This window comes from Lissotriton helveticus, chromosome 3_1 (assembly GCF_964261635.1).
Source record: "Lissotriton helveticus chromosome 3_1, aLisHel1.1, whole genome shotgun sequence".
NCBI lineage: Eukaryota > Metazoa > Chordata > Amphibia > Caudata > Salamandridae > Lissotriton > Lissotriton helveticus.
The window spans coordinates 451,127,389-451,142,841 of record NC_136061.1 but is presented as its reverse complement, the minus strand read 5'-3'; the positions used below and the strand labels follow the sequence as shown (position 1 = coordinate 451,142,841).

At 44.6% G+C, this 15,453-nt stretch overlaps 1 protein-coding gene across 1 annotated transcript in view; it reads right to left on the bottom strand.

The window, feature by feature from the left end:
* LOC144824590 (lectin-like) overlaps positions 1-15,453 on the bottom strand; it is a 141,250-nt gene that overhangs the window by 112,546 nt on the left and 13,251 nt on the right. The gene's annotated exons all lie outside the window — the stretch shown is intronic.

Sequence of the window (15,453 nt, the reverse complement as noted above, 5' to 3'; positions counted from 1 at the left end):
GGGTGAGGCTACAGGCCAAACGCCCAGTGTACAGGCTGAGCCACAAACACCTGGCAGTGCAAAGCGTGGCCGAAAATGAACATTTTTTACTATGGCCTACTGCCTGTGGACATTTGTTTATTTAGTTGTTAAAGTTACATTTGCACATTTGTGCCATTTAAACAAGCCTAGTGACAATATGCAACTATGGTGGGTGGGTTCAAGACCTGTCTGAGTGTGTTTGCTCACTGTGAGCATTGATGTCAAATGCTTACTGTTGCTCTTTTTTTCTTTACCATCTGTTTATGAAACCTAAATAAACAGAAGCTTGTGCTTTGACTACAGCTCAGTGTCTTCACTTACTCAGAAATAGTTGCGTGTAATCTCCTCACGTCTGTATCTGCCATCACTTGGTGTTGACACTCCTGCAGGATGTCTTTCAGGCACAGCATTGTCGTCGTCGTGATCCTCATAGTCACTTAACTCCACCTCAGTCCCCTTCTTAACAGCCAGATTGTGCAACATGGCACAGGCAGCAATGATCTTACAGCATGTGATGGGGGTATACTGCCTTGCACCTCCACTCTTGTGCAGGCATCTAAACCTGCTCTTCCAAATTCCAAATGTTCTCTCAACAACATTGCGTGTGCGCTTGTGTGCCCGGTTGTACCTCCTTTGGCTGGGTGTTGAGGGGTTGAGGTAGGGGGTTAGTATGAATGAGCGAAGGGCATATGCACTGTCTCCTGGAAAGAAAAGGGAATAATTTACTCACATGCATACATGTACTGCTAATTGCAATAGGTCTAATAGGTGTTGCACACTGTGTCTTACCTAGGAGGTAGCCTTCACCAAATTCCCCTGCAGTCAGCCGTTCATAGATGCCACTGTTCTGAAATATATATGAATCATGGGTACTTCCCGGGAATTTTGCTACAAGGTCTGTGATGTAGTGCTTAGCATTGCAAATCACCTGCACGTTGATGGTGTGGGTTGATTTCCTATTGCGGTAAATGTATTCTGTGGCAGCAGGGGGACAAATGGGGATGTGTGTGCCATCAATGCATCCGATGATATGGGGAAATCCTGCCATCTGGTAGAAGTCCGATTTGGTTTGAACCAGTTCTGCATGGGTGGATGGAAAGGAAATGTAATGGTCCATCCTGTGCCACATGGCGTCAAGGAATCTGTGAAAAAACCTTGAGAGGCTGCTCTGGGTCACCCCTCCCACCACAGCAACCACGCTCTGGTAGCTCCCTGACGCCAGCAGGTGGATGCTGCACAGCACCTGTACATGTGCTGGTATTGCATGTGCCCTTGGGGTGGGGTGCTCCAACAGAGGTTTGAGGTCCCTGATGAGCTCCATGATGGTGTCTGGAGCCAACCTGTACCTTTGCACAATCTCTTCCTCTGTGAGCATGAACAGGGTCACCCTCTGCCTGTAGACCTGCTCCTGTCTCAGCCATTCCCTCTCTCCTTCCTCCTGTAGCCGTAGCCGTCTTGCAATTACATAGAATGCCGCCATTTTGCAAACAGAATTGCATTTTGGGTCCTTTTTTATAGGCTGTACCTGGTTAACACCTGATTTGAATCCATGGTAAATACCGACTCTTAAATACCGATTTGGGCCCAAAATCGGTATTTCAGAGCCTCCCTACATCTCAAACTTCAATTTTACCTATTCTTAATTACCGAATCGGTATTTTACCGATCGGTAAAGTTACCGATCGGTAACTTTGCCGATCGGTAACTTTACCGATCGGTAACTTTACCGATCGGTAACTTTACCGATTCGGCCTATTTTCTGTCACCTACATGCCGATCTCCAAATACCGGTCGGTAACGGCAGAATTCGGCCGTTTCCGACCGGTATTTGGTTACCTACATCTGGCCCTAGGTGTCTTAGCCTCGGAGGGTCAGGGCTTCAGTGTCAGTGCTGGCACATCTTTGTATTTCATGGAAGCATCTGGCATGAGGGAGACTGCAGGGACAGGTTTGCATGAGGGAGAGTGGGGTCGACCTGGGCAACAATGCAAACAACAATTTGGAAAATGCATTAGGATTCTTAGTCTCGGAGGGTCTGTACTGCAGTTGCATCGTTAGTTCAGGCTGGCACAGCAGGGACACATTGGCATAATGGAGAGCGGGGTCAGCTTGGGCAACAGTGCACACAAGCAGTGGTAAATCAATTGGTCTATTAGTTTCGAGGGGTCCGTACTGCAGTGTCCATGCTGACTCCGGCTGGAACTTCAGCTACAGGCTGGCATCCTGGGGAACGGGTTCAGCCTGGGCAACAATCCAAACAGGAATTGGTGAATGTATTCGATTTCTTAGTTTCAGAGGGTCCATTCTTCAGTGTCAGCGCTGGCTCAGACAGGCACTGCAGGTAGAAACTGGAATGAGGGAGAGCAGTGACGGACTGGGCAACTATGCAAACAAGCATTGGTAAATGCATTTTGTTTCTTAGTCTGTGAGGGTCCATACTACAGTGTCAGCTCAGGCCCAGGCTGGTGCTTCAGGAACAGACTGGCCTGAGGGAGAGCAGGGTCTGCCTGGGCAACAGTGCAAAGAAGCATTGGTAAATGTATTGGGTTTCTTAGACTCGCACATTCTGTACTAAAGTATCAGTGCTGACTCTTCAGGTAGAGACTGGCAAAAGGAAAAGTGGGGTCGGCCTGGGCAAAAATGCAAACAACTCTTGGTAAAAGCATTAGGTTTCTTGTTCTTGGAGGGTCTATAATGAAGTGTCAGAGCTGGCTCAGGCTGACATTTCAGGAATGCAGGAGAGCAGTGTCGGACTGGGCCACAATGCAAACAAGCATTGGTATATGCATTAGGTTTCTTAGACTCGGAGGGTCAGTACTACAGTGTCAGCACTGGCACAGGCTTGCATTTCAGGTAGAGTCTGGTATGAGAGAGAGCAGGGTCATCCTGGGCAACAATGAAAACAAGAAATGGTAAATGCAATGGGTTTCTTAGTCTCGGATGGTCTGTACCGCAGTGCCAGGGCTGTCTCAGGCTGGTATTTCAGGTATAGACTGGCATGAGAGAGAGTGGGGTCAGCCTGAGCAACAATCCAAACAAGCATTGGTAAATGTATCCGATTTGTTAATCTCAGAGGGTCCGGTCTTCAGTATCAGCACTGTCTCAGGCAGGCACTGCAGGTAGAGACTGGCATGGGGGAGAGCAGTTTCGGACAGGGCAACAATGCAAACAAAGATTAGTGAATGCATTAGTTTTCTTAATGTCGGAGGGTCCATACTGCAGTGTCAGCGCTGGCTCAGGCTGGCGCCACAGGAACAGAGTGGCATGAAGGAGAGCATGTTCTGCCTGGGCAACAATCCAAACAAGCATTGGTATATGCATTAGGTTTGTTAGACTCAGAGGGTCTCTACTGCTGTATCAGTGCTGGCTCAGACTGGCACTTCAGGTAGAGACTGGCATTCGGGAGAGTGGGGTTAGCCTGGGAATTAATGCAAACAAGCAGTGATAAATTCATTAGGTTCTTAGGGTCTGAACTGCAGTGTCATTGCTGGCTCAGGCTGGCACTTCAGGAACATACTGGCATGAGGCAGTGCGGAGTAGGCCTGGGAAACAATAAAAACAAGCATTGGTAAATGAATTAGGGTTCTTAGTCTCAGAGGGTCCATACTCGGGGTCAGTGATGGCTCAGGCTGGCACTTCAGGTACAGAGTGGTGTGCTGGAGAGCGGAAGAAGCCTGAGCAACAATGCAAACAAGCAATGGAGGGTCAGTACTACAGTGTCAGCGCTGGCACATGCTTGCATTTCAGGTAGCATTTGGCATGAGGGAGAGCAGGGTCATCCTGGGCAACAATGAAAACAAGAATTGATAAATTAAATAGGTTTCATAGTCTCGGATGGTCCATTCCGCAGTGCCAGGGCTGACTCAGGCTGGCATTTCAGGTACAGACTGGAATGAGGGAGAGCGGATCGGACTGGACCCACAAAGCAAACAAGCAATGGTAAATGCATTAGGTTTCTGAGCCCCGGAGGGTCAGTACTGCAGTGTCAATGCTGGCACAGTCTTGCATTTCAGGTAGCGTCTGGCATGAGGGAGAACAGGGTCATCCTGGGCAACAATGAAAACAAGAATTGGTAAATACAATACGTTTCTTAGTCTCTGATGGTCCGTACTACAGTGCCAGGGCTGGCTCAGGCTGGCATGAGGGAGAGAGGGGTCGACCTGAGCAACAATGCAAACAAGCATTGGTAAACGCATGATGGAGAGTGGGGGTTAGTTTGTGCAACATTGCTTTAGGTTAGTTTGTTTTGAAGGGTCGGGTCTACATTCTCCGTGCTGGCCCAGGCTGGCATTTCAGATTCTACCTGGCATGCGAGAGACCGGGATCAGCCTGGGCAACATTGCAAACAAGCATTGGTAAATGCATTTGTTTTCTTAGTCTCGGAGGGTCCGTACTGCAGTGTCAGAGCTGGCTCAGGCTGGCGCTTCAGGAACAGACTGGCATGAGACAGAGCAGGGCCGGCCTGGGAAACAATTAAAACAAGCATTGGTAAATTAATTTAGTTTACCAGTCTGGGAGGGTCCATACTACAGTGTCAGCGATGGGTCTGGCTGGCACTTCAGGTACAGGCTGGCAAGACTGAGAGCAAGGGAAGCCTGAGCAACAATGCAAAGAAACATTGGTAAATGCATTATGTCTTTTGTCTCAGAGGGCCCGTACTACATTGTCAGGGATGGCTCAGGCTGGCACCGCAGGTACAGGCTGGAATGAGTAAGAGCGGTGTCGGCCGGCGCAACATTGCAAACAAGCATTGGTAAATACATTAGGTTTCTTAGACTCAGAGGGTCTGTACTGCTGTATCAGTGCTGGATCAGCTGGCACTACAAGTAGAGACTGGCAAAAGGGAGAGCAGGGTCAGCCTGGGCAACAATACAAACATGCATTGGTAAATGAATTAGGTTACTTAGCCTCGGATGGTCTGTAGTGCAGTGACGGGAGTACCTCCTATATTGAAGCTTTTATAGGTTCTTTCAAGGTTGAAGTTACATAAAAAAGGTTACTCTTTCTTTTTAGCCTGTGCTCTGCTGCCTAAACGTTAAGTTGAACATCCTACTTTAGTGAATGGGCATGAGATTGCCGCTCACAGTCGTACCCCGCTCAGGGACTACTTAAGGAATTTTGGGGTCCCTGATACAGGGGTCGATCTAATTTTTGTAGTTGAAACGAATCCTACGTATCCGTTCAAAGTCTTTTATTCTTGGGTCACCTTTCCGGCAGTTGAAGCGGATGATAATCTGTATCATGGGTATACCGCCTCTGCTCTTCCAGTTGCATATCGTCTATATCAGACCCTAGAGGTTCTGCTATCGACTTGGCAACCACAAATTTGGTTAATTGCGCCCTTCCTCACACATTTACACCTGTCCGTTTAGGTCCTTTATCAATTGAAGGAGCCTCATGGCCTGTGTTAGCTGGGTATGCACTGCAGCCGCATGGGTAACTAACACTAATCTCGAAGAATTGCGGCTGTTGCATACTTCCTTAATTCTTGTACATAGAGCTGTTATACAGTGCATGTCCCGTGCTTTTCAGGCAGCTCCATCAGGGGTTGTCGCACACCAGGCGGTGTCTGGTGGTGTCATTATTAGTCCCGTTATGGTTAATTAGGTAATGGGCAAGTGTCCGACAAATAATGATGAACTACCTTATAGGCTTGCCGAGAAATTCGGACAGCTTAAAGCTGTTTCTCCTAATGCCTGTCCTGTAGAGAAACATCGAATTTCAACAACTAGTTTGCCTCATGATTTGCTTCCCGAGTTATCTGATTGTAACACCTGGGGAAGGGTGTTCGCAGCTGTATACTCGAAGGGTTTTGGCATACCATCTATGACTGCCTGCCCCTCCGTGATAAAGCGTGTTCAGGATGAACATGGCGGTGAAGCGGCAGTGGAATTGGGGATGAGTCTGGTGGGAGTATTTGACTTGGTGGCTGGTATGATCTTTGCCAATGTCAAGGGCGATGCTGTGACCTTTCAAGTCGCTAACAGCTTGGCAGCAGTCCCTGAGATGGACAAACCACGCGAATTACCAAAAATTATTGCAAAGGGTTATAAAACGAATGCCCTCAATAGTTTGGGGAACAAACCATTTACTAAATCGCAAACACAGGCTAAGTCACAGCCTAAGGTCCCATCTGATACAGATGGGTGTCAAGTCTCTTCTAAAAAGAAATGCAGAAATGAGAAAAAGGGGCAAGAACAACAGAAACGAGGTTCCTGTACTAGTTCCTCGACACATTAATCTTCAGAGTGTACTTATGACTTGCGCGACTGCGTGAAAATTAAGACTCCTGATAGATTTTAAGTCCCTGATCAGCGTTCTCCTCATTCTTCACAAGACACATCCGGCTCACAACCTGGTGGTGGGGATCGCCAGGATCGTGGCAAGAGTCAGCAAGTTCCAAGGAGACATGTACAGACTCGTCAGTTTGACGGCAAGGGGTAGCAGGAAGAGCAACTATGTTTCCGGCCCCCTTTTCAAAAGAAAAAAGTTGCTGCTTTAACAACGAGATATGCCTTAGACATTGAGAACACGACTACTGGATGGGAGGTAACCCTGCTAGATAGCGCAGCGGAAGTTACAATAGTGCGGAAGGCACTGTGTCCTTGTCTGGAGGTGACAGCAACTGAAACATTCATTACTGTAGAGACAGTCAACAGCCCCCAGATCGGCTGTACGAAGTAGTTTTTCATATAGAAGGTGACATTGAGCGTGTTATTACTGGGATTTTTTGGGGAGAATCTGACCGCTTCCTATGACATTTTGCTAGCGGAGGGTAACTGGCCCCCACCTTTTGTTCTGGGCGTGACTTGCGGAGAAGACGTGAAACTCCCTAGTTTTTCACATTAATATCCCAAAGAGCATGCAGAAGCCTTTGTAGCTGAGTGGGCTTTGCCCCTTGCTGTGGCTGTGTACCATAATCAGGTTGGCTGGGATAAAGATTCACCTCCACATGACATTCCTTTCCGGTCGATGCCTCAACCGCAGCCCCAATATCCTATTGAACGGGAAGCTAAAGGTCCTATCGCCGACATTCTCACTCAGTTGGAATACCAAGGAGTGATTGAGATGTGTATATTGCCAATGAATAATCTGCTCTTTACTGTATCCAAACCTGATGGGTCGTACCATATAGTTTTTGATTACCGGCATTTGAACTCCTATTGCCGGACCTTTGTGGTACAAAATACCCATAGTTCTGCCTTGGTGGACAGCCTATTTTGTAAAAAATACAAGACAACACTGGATATTTCAAATGGTTTTTACAGCCATAATCTGTCCCCTGAATGCAGCCAATGTACCGCATTCACAATGGGTGCAGTCCACTAAAAATACCTGTGTTTGCCTATGGGTTACAAGAACAGCCCCGGAGTATTTGCTGCACGTGTTGTCTCTTTGTTGGACAGCATAGACCCAGATGCATATTAGTATGTTGATGATATCTGTCTCACTGACGACGTATTATGGCTGCATCTGTGTCGAGTTGACCGCATAATTCTGCATTTTGCAGATTACGGTTACAAGTCTAATTTTGCCAAGTCTCACATTGCATGTTTTACGGTAGTCTTCTTGAGCTATGAGCTCAACAATGAAGGTCGAGGCCTTGTTCCCCACTTTCTGGAGAAATGTGCACGGTTGCAATCTCCTACAACACTGAAAAAACATCAGTCTTTGCTGGGATTTTTAGATTTCGGGCGTTCTTATATTCCTAAATATGCCCAGCATATCAAGCCACTTTATGCCTTGATACAACCCACTTTTACAAAAGCCAGCTGGTTACTGGAACATTCAGCTACATTACTTTCTTTGAAATCTGATTTGCTTGCATCTAAGTACTTGTTAACCAGTGATAACCACACTAACCTGGTAAAACGAATCCTACCAGGCGCAGTGGGATGCACTTACTTGACAAACAATGAAGGAGATACAGTGACAATCACATACAAATCACATTTGTACACTTCGGCTGAAATTAGATTTTTGACTGTTGAGAAAGTTTTGACAGCTGTCCAAATAGCTGTTCTGAAGGAACCCGCCTTGGCACAGGGAAAATGCATTTTGGTGGTTACACCATACCCTGCTTTAGAAGCAGTAACGAAGGCAAGTGTGCCAAAATCAAAAGCTTTACACCCCCATTGGATACAATGGGCTACTTCTTTGACGTCCCCACATGTCACTTTTATCTTTGATGCTTCTCTTCAGACACAGTGGTACTTGCAGTATGAACACATTCACCCACCTCCTTTTGAAGACTATGCGTGTATTATTTACACCGATGGTTCGGCTCAACCGTCCACGGCTTCTAAACATGCTTACTCTGCAGCGTGTGCTATAGTTGCAGGTAGAATGGTGAATGGAGAATTCAAATCTTCCATTGTGCACACTCAGGCACTGGGAGGCTGTACTGCACAAGTAGCAGAGCGGCATGCCTTTGTTCTTGCTCTCAAATTTGCTGATCCAAAGGTTTCGACTTTTATTGTCTGCGTTTCTTATTACTGTGTTCAGTCTTTCCATGACAACTTATTCTTCTAGTCTCAAAATGATTATCGAGATTCTAAAGGCAGCACAATTAAGCATAACACGAGTAGTGGCAGATCTTGAACAACGTTTGCCACTCACACATGTTACACATACTCTTGGCCAGCAGCGTGTTTGGAATAGTTTGGCTGATGAAGCAGCCAAATCTGCAATAGCCACGTGTTACGTGGGAGCCGTTACAAGATCCATGACGAAGATTGATAATTACATTTTGGGAGCGATAGCTGCAACAAAGGAGGGCCTTAATTACCCGCAGGGTTTCTCTTCAAAATATTCTTATCAGTTAACTCCCGAACAAGGTCCCTTTACTAGAATATCAGACGTTGGAGATCGGCTGATTCCCAAACGCGGACCACAGACACACTTTGATTAAAACCGCACAAGAAGGCATGTCCTATGCACATGCTGGAGTGTCTGCTACTGTTTCTATTTTGCAGCAACGGTACTGGTGGTGTGGTTTATATCAACAGGCCCGCAATTATGTACCTTCTTGTGACATTTGTCAGCAGATTAAGCCATCTGTGGTTACACATCCTCCTGAAAGACCGCTTAGCAGTGCTAATTGGCCTTTTACTTGTGTGTACCTTGTTCACAGCGGTCCTTTCTCTTTAGATACTGCATATAAATATATCTTAGTTGCAGTGGATTCGTGCACCAGATTTCTTTGGGTGTGGCCACAACGCAGTGCTGACGCTCAAACTTTCATCAGGTATTGCGTGCCTTTGTAGAGATTTTTGCCTGTGGTACCTCTCATTCAGACCAAGGGCCAGCCTTCACCTCTAAAGCATACAAGGATGCTATGCGGTCTTTGGGGGTGCTGGTGCAATTTTCGTCTCCATATAGGCCTGAGGGAAACTCAATTGTGGAGCGAATGAACCGTGACATGAAGCAATCCTTGGCAGCTACAGTCTTAGGTACTGGCAGGAACTGGTTAGCCAATTTGTATGGCGTTCAACGTGCTCTTAATTATCTCCCTAGAAGACCTCTGGGTGGGCGGACCCCATAAGAAATGCTCTTTGGCATTAAAATGTTTGTGCCAGACCTTGATGGTCTAGACGTTGTGGCGGCTGCCGCAACCTTTGACGTGGATAATCATTCTGCTATGTTACAGAATCTACAAGAGACTCGTGCCAGCCTTGCTACTGAACATTTGTCTTCAGCAACTGATGCAGCACTACAGAATCCAGTGGTTGGCTGGCTTAAATAAGTTGGAGATCTGGTCAGAGAAAAGGTGGAGAACAAAAAATAATTTGATCCATCTTATCATGCACCGGTTCCAGTGCTTGGTCTTAAGGGCACTCGAACAGTGATTTTACCTCCTCTACCAGGTCGCAAAAACAACAGATACATCTCAGTGGACAATGTCAAGTTACAACATCTGGCTGATTCTGAATAATGTGACACTTGCTATTTCCTGTCCCACAATTTCAAGAACTCAAGAAACTATAACATCTTCTAACTTGCCAACTGACACTGTCATCGAGATGATCATTGATGTTGAGCCTCCTACAGTCTCTCTTGTATCAACAGATATGATAGCTGCTGCCTACACATATCCCACAAGTGGCTCTGTTATGTTAAAAAATGTATACAGCGCAAGAAAACCAGTGGTGTCTTGGCGCTAGCAAACCGAGAAGCAGACAGAAGAATTAGTCAGTGAAAAGCCATATCTTTATGGCTTTCCTGAAAAGTGTTAGGGAAGACAAATTTCTGATGTTAAACGGGAGGGAGTTCTAAAGCCTTGTGGCTCCCACCACAAATCTCCTTCCATCCCAACGAGCCTTGAGGAATCTCTGAGAGAGTATCACTTTCCCTCTTGTGATCTCAGGCATCTGTTTGGAGAGTACCAGTGCAGTGAGTATTTCAGGAAGGGCCAGTCCTGTTTAGCGCTTTATAGGTAATGCACAGAGTTTTAAAACTGATCCGACTTTTGATAGGTAGCCAGTGTAGGCTCTGGAGGTGAGTTCCCACCGACTGGAATTTCGGGGTACCCAGGAGAAGCCTTGCGGCTGCGTTTTGGATCATCTGGAGCTTTCGTAATTGCTTCATGGGCATACCAAGGTATAGCCCATTACAGTAGTCCAGTTTAGAAAGGATTAGGGAAGTGTCTATCGTTTTCCTAATTTCTGCGGGGATCAGAGGCAGGATTTTCTTAATTGTTTTAAACAGAAAGAAACACGATGACGAAACTGCCTTAACTTGAGATTCAAAACAAAAAACAGTTTCTGGTCCATCATCACACCCACTTTTTTTTGCTTTAGGGACTGGGATAGGTGCTGTTCCCAGGTCATCTGGCCACCAATTTTGGGACCAGGAGTGTGAAAAATTACTGAACTGAATCACCTCTGTTTTCCCAGAATTTAGCTTGAGGCAATGCAATGCAAGCTCATCCATGTGCTGACTGCTGACATACAGTCCCTAAATCTATTTGCTGGTGGTACTTTATTTTTGCTGATGGCTACCACAATTTGGGTGTCATCCACGTAAGACGTTAGAGCCATTCCAAAGGATTCGATGAGAGCTGCCAATTCTGAGATATAAATATTAAAAAGTGTAGTACTTAAAGAGGAGCCCTGTGGTACCCCACATGGGAGTGTAAAAAACGAGGAAGTAACATTACCCAATGTGACCGATTGCATCCTACCTGCCAAAAAAGAGGAGACCAATGCCAGTGCCTTTCCGGAGATACCAAAGGTATTTAAAGTTTTTAACAGAGTTTTATGGTATACCGTGTCGAAGGCCGTCAACAGGTCAAGCAGGACAAGTGATGCAGCGCCCCCTGTGTCTAATACTGTTCTTATTTCACCTGTTGCCTCTATCAGTGCCCTTTCAGTGCTATGTTCTGCCCTGAATATAAATGGTGCCTCATCCAGTAAGTTGTATTCACGTAATATGAAGCAAGCTGATTGTTCTGTGCAGGATTTGCCAGATACACCTTTGCATTGTGGCAGATATTCGTTTGATGCATATTCCACATTATCAGCTGACCCGACAAAATTGGGTGCAAACTTTCTCAATGGAATTCATTCATCTTCACACACCATGAAGCGTGACCAGACTCTTGTTAACATTCCAGCATTCCCTGTTTCATATGGTATCGTTTGGGATAAAGTGGGTTTCCAAATTCACGGTCCTAGAGAGCGGATTAACGTACCGTAGGTCTTCAGAGTCTCTATGGGTGATGTGGTTACACAAGACATTTGTTCAGATGATTGGGATGTGCATGCGATTCAAGCTTTGTTTTCAGTTTTAAAATATTATGATGCTTTTAATGCTGAAGACTTGTATACGAATTCTGTTAATTATGTTGACCTCTTCTTTTATCAACATTATGGCCATCATTTCATACACAAAACTAATACATTACGTCCTGTCGTTAATTACACTCAGTGGGAGCATTGCCCCATGCCAGTAAAGGGCTGCTCAAAAACATTAAAGAAAAAGTGTACCTACTTTACAGAATTTAGCCCATCCAATCCTGAATCTTTCTATTTGAAAATGAATAGCCCCTCCTCTCAGAAACTCATGTTGACACATAATAAGTTAATATATTCTTCTTCTATTCGCCATAATCTGGCCATAAAGGGTTATGACCATTAGAAGGAAACCATTGATTTAAAATCAATTTGGGGCTCTAAAGAATGGCAGGTGCGAGGCCCCGAGGCCCTGCATCGTGCGTGCCTCATGCCCACTCAAATGCTATTTTTTCATAATACTATTTACCAAACCACAAGGTTTTAGTTTGGCGACTACTAAAGAAATTAATGTCCCAGCAATTCCAACTTTAGCTGAATATAATAATTGACGTTTACACACAAATTATACAATTGAAATTTACAGGGTTTATTGAAAAATAATTCATTTAATGCTTCTGCAATGCATCCCTTGAGTTGGTTAATCTGACCTAATAGTTCAAATGCCTGGCAACTAATTTTTTTTAACTCTAGTTTAGGTTATAAACATGACAGGCCAGACCCTAGATTTTCTGATTCACATACTGTCACGACCTACTCTGTCGGTAAACTGTGTCAACAATAGTTACAGCACTTAACGCTGTCGTATGTTAAACAACATTTATCCTTACTGTCCAATAATATTAATTTGGCCGAGTTTGTCTTAAGGCCGAGAGCTCTTTGAACAAAGAGATGGATATCTGCTCCTTACAATGAAATTTGGAAGCTAACACAAATAGAAGCTGCATCACGTTTATGGGAAATAGACCAGGCAAACTTGGAAATAGTGTTAGCTGTTGTCGACAACAGCATTAATACACTGTCTTCCCGCATTTATACATTAGATAATATTGTTTCCTCTATTATTGACATTGTACAAGAAGATGTTTCACTGTTATATCATGGTCAAAATTAATTACGTTCAGTAATGCAATTTGCATGGACATTGCAAACATTGAAAATAGGGAAAATGCCTTGGGATTTTTTGAACGCCAGCGCTTTATTTTCCCCGTTTAATTTGACAGACAAACAGCAATTTATTTACAAGAAAGATGCAACTTTTACTATTTTGCACATTGAAAAAATAGACCCTTTACCATGTTCTGTAGCTGAATCAGATTCTGCAGTTTGGTTAATCCATGGGGTTATAAATTTACTGTTCTCATTGTTTCAATTCACATCCTGTATGAAACATTACCCTGTGGGCCGTTTTGAACCTCTTGGAGGTGCATTTTTAAATAAACTGTGGTTTCTGCCTTTCACTTATCGATGTTTGAGAGATAACACTGAGGTTTACGTAACAGGGGAGGATTGTGATTCCACTGTGGGACATTCCCTTGTCTGTAAAAATATACAGTTGCACGGAGCCTGTAACCTTTCACCTCCCAATTTTGTGTATGTTTTAAAAGGTAAACCAACTCCAGCCATAATTCCCACATTCACACTGCTTATTAACGGTAGCTCTCTTATTTTAAATACCCAAAAATGCTGCGACTTGCACGCTGGCATTCCTTACATTGTAACGGCTTCCTTAATTTGTTGCAATAATGTGCTTTTCCCCGCCCCGCATGGGCCGCTGGATAGTCCAGTGTGGCCTTCAATTCCAACTTTGTTTTTTTTTTTTTTATTTCATCATCATCAGACATAATACATTTCATTCTTCGATGATTACCATCATTTCATATATCAAGATCTTATATACATGGAAAAAAAGAATATATTTGGTTAAATTATACAATGTTTCTCCTCCCCCTGCCCGGAATAAACCCATGTTGTCTAGGGGATATGATTTTACCGATGATCAAACTCATTCTATTGGCTAATATCTTTGAAAAAATCTTCGTATCGCTATTCATCAAGCTTATGGGCCGATAAGACCCGGGATCTGTTGGGGGCTTGTTCTTTTTCAGGAAGACTACCATGGTGGCCTCACCCCAAGATTTTGGGGGTACTGCTCCTTTCTGTGTTAAAACCATAAGCTGAAATATATCCTCTGCCGGATTTGGTAAAAAGATTTTGTAGAATTCCAGCGGAATGTGATCAGGGCCCACAGCTTTTCCAGCAGGTAAATCTTTAATTGCTATCTGTATTTCCTCCAAAGTAAAATCCTTTTCCAACCCTTCTTTATCTGCCGTTGTAAACCTCTCAACTTGTGCACTTTCTAGGTATCTTTCTATCTCCCCGATTTCGGCATTATTATCAATTCCAACTTTGAAGGCAGATTTCAACAAGCTGAGCAGATTAAAGGCGCCTCTAGCGCAACAAGAAGTTGCATTGACTTCCGCACATGAAAACTTCACGCTCCAGGTGGCTACTGTAGCGTCTGACATTCAAACACTTTTAAACACAAACCTCCCACAGCATTTTGGTGAGTTGATTTACCGCATTTTTAATGTGTCGCATACCCAAGGCCTGGCTCATTTTTTTAAACATGGCTATATTTGGTGTGATACCTGCATTCATTCATTCTATCTTTTCCAGCGTCTTTGGCGGTTTACTGTTACTATTGGCATTGGCAGCGGGTGTCCTGCTGTTGTTGTGCCTGCTACGCAATTAGTGTTCCTCTAGTGGTACTGCACTGGCCAGGCCAGCTGCAACTGCTACGTGATTGGCTGCATGAATGCTTCGGTACACTGCCTCTTGCGACGCTCAGTGTGTCCTATTGATTATCGTTTCATTTTGCTTACTTTACTTGCGTGCAACCTGTCTTTTCGTGCCTCCGCTGTGACTTTACGTGGACATTGGAGTTATGTTTCACCAACACCTCATGTCCAGTCCTGGATTTCGACCGGCTAATGGGCCCATTAGTTGCTCATGAGCAGGATTGTAATGGGATTGGTTTGATGGCACGTGCTGCTGCACTTGGCATTTTGGCACAATGGGAAATCTGTGAGGCTTCACAGAATCTCCTACTACAAACCTACATTGAAGATCAAGCAAGTTATCCATCAATTTTAATAAAGGCACCTGAATATGGAGAACATTCATGTTCCTGTGACCTACTAAATTGGATGGCATCTCACTTTTCCACCGATCAGAATGATGTCCTTCTGGAGGGTATTGCCTTCTTTTGCACTTACACCTTGATGGATTAATCAGGTACCTTTTGCCAGTAGACATCGACTGGTTTTCCGGATGCCATGCTTAAAACAAATTCTACTATCACTTCCTTCTCCCTTTTTCGCCTTTTGACAACTTCCAGGACTTGTTTTATTTTAAATATTGCATTAACTTTCGTTTTTGCTTTTTCCAAATTTGATGGACATGCCGATTGATATCTGCTCAAACTTTTTGAACTTTGCTTTCTTGTATGATCTACATACAATGGCCATATCAGGGGAAGGGAGTAGTAAGGCTTATAGGTCCATTGTCAACAATTGCTAAATTAACATGAGCTTCGCTGCCATGAACCTGCTTTTGCACACGACACTGCAAGCATCTA